General features: G+C 37.9%; 1 protein-coding gene across 4 annotated transcripts in view; it reads right to left on the reverse strand.

The window, feature by feature from the left end:
• Positions 1 to 1,828, reverse strand: part of LOC117120821 — a 32,556-nt gene that overhangs the window by 23,868 nt on the left and 6,860 nt on the right. The window contains exon 1 of one of the 4 annotated variants that reach the window (XM_033265932.1): positions 1,421 to 1,641. The exons of the other annotated variants lie outside the window; for them this stretch is intronic. The gene's annotated coding sequence lies outside the window, so the exon portion shown is untranslated. Of the gene's footprint in view, positions 1 to 1,420; positions 1,642 to 1,828 lie in introns of those variants that run through there. 4 annotated transcript variants of the gene reach the window in all.

The raw sequence follows: 1,828 nt of genomic DNA on the forward strand, positions 1-1,828 counted from the left end.
ATATATATATATAGGCTCCATATTTCGTTGCAAGCACATAATTTTACACTGTTATATACCACGGTATCATAACAATTACCAAGCAGTGAATAGATAGATTTTGAAGCACATTTTTCCCTGCTTCAGATTGCTATGTCGATCTTCGCGTGTGTGTTTTTGTGAAAGACACTTCACTTTGATTACCTTTTTCTTAGGATTGGTCGTTAAGCCGTTGATTCCGTGATGTACATAATGGCTTTGTGCATTCGAAAATGAGCAGACTATTGTCGCTTGGTGTGCTGACAAATTAACTTCCTGTGTGTGCGCATTGTAGATGTTGCTGCATACGCACGTAGAAAGTGACGTATTCGATATTATGCAACCGTTGGCCTTGCTCTGATATACAGGACAACTTTAGGCCTATGGCGAATGAACATCTCGATAATTCATAATCAACCTTGATAATAATCAACGAAAAGTAATTGGATTTAAATGAATAGGCCTGTTTTGTTGTTTTCTCTTTTACTAGAGCTAGTTATTAGAGGAGACCCACAGCTTATTGTTCAACCATTGATTTATTTTAGTAGTATATTCAACACAACAGTGCATCATTCTGCGTTATTTAATTTTTAGCTAGGTTTTGTTTTCTCTTCGATAATCACAACTAATGGTTAATTCAAGAATATGTCATGGACATACACCCATCGCTGTGCTCGGGACATTTGACCCTTCATCAAAATCTTAAAATAACAACTCGAATAATGTATATTGATTAACGTGTATCAAATATGGAATCTATCTTAATTATAAGGTAATATAAAACTTACACCTGCACTCAAATTGCTCTTAAGCTTTTAAAGCTATGCTCGGGTGTCGCGCTAAAAAGCGCATCACCCTACCTGACCTTTGACTTACGGACACCCACGATCATCTCACTCATTTCAAATCACGAAAGGTTATAAACAGAGATTTTAATATCAACAATTTTTATAGCTGCTTTTTAATGCGCTCGATATTTTAATACATACACGAAATTCTAATGATAGATGTATAGTTATGATACTTACCACGTCAGTATTGTTCACATGACCTAGTTCATAGTTATTCTACTTCTTTATGCTCAAGTGACAAAAAATAGGCCAGGATGACGAGACTATACAACACCCTGAGGAGTGTCTCGTGTGCTAGTCTCCGAATAGTTTCTAATCTGCATATTAAAACACTATAGGCCTATAGCATCAGGATATAGCATTTTGTAGTCTCAAATCATTTTTATAGCTCCATGCCAAAGATAGAGCACACTGTAGCCACAATGCACTAAAACATATAATTGCTCCTTTAAGGGAATCAAAAGTAGTGGCGGATTCAAGAGATAAAAAGAAAATTATATTCAAATTTTAAGTTCCATTTGCGGGTGCCATATTATCATAAATGTTCTTACCTCATCCCTTCCTCCTCCCCACCATGGTGGGGCTGAGGTGTTATAGATAGTCCATCTGCGAAAGTCTCTTCCTTCGCCCCCTCTAATTTCAGATTCCTGAGTCCGCGATTGAAAAGTCAGAAGCGGATTTGGGGTGGGGGTGAGGGGGTATGGGCACATCTCTGGATCCGCCCCTGAAAATATATATTATTGTCAACTTCCATGGAGACCACAACAACTAGGCCTATTAAGTTTTCGCTACTTTTACGTATGTCAATCTTTAAAATAATTAGACCAGGCCTACCTGCCAATATAAACTTAAGTGTTTCTTCAAAATAGTTTAACCTTCCGGAGGAAGCTAATGGAAGCTACCGGAACCCAGAATATTGACGCCAGGTACGTGCGTGTACATGGTAATGATGGCGACTC

The sequence above is a fragment of the Anneissia japonica genome, unplaced genomic scaffold (genome assembly GCF_011630105.1).
Source record: "Anneissia japonica isolate Jap-2015-1 unplaced genomic scaffold, ASM1163010v1 scaffold3888_len366471_cov172, whole genome shotgun sequence".
NCBI classification, from domain to species: domain Eukaryota; kingdom Metazoa; phylum Echinodermata; class Crinoidea; order Comatulida; family Comatulidae; genus Anneissia; species Anneissia japonica.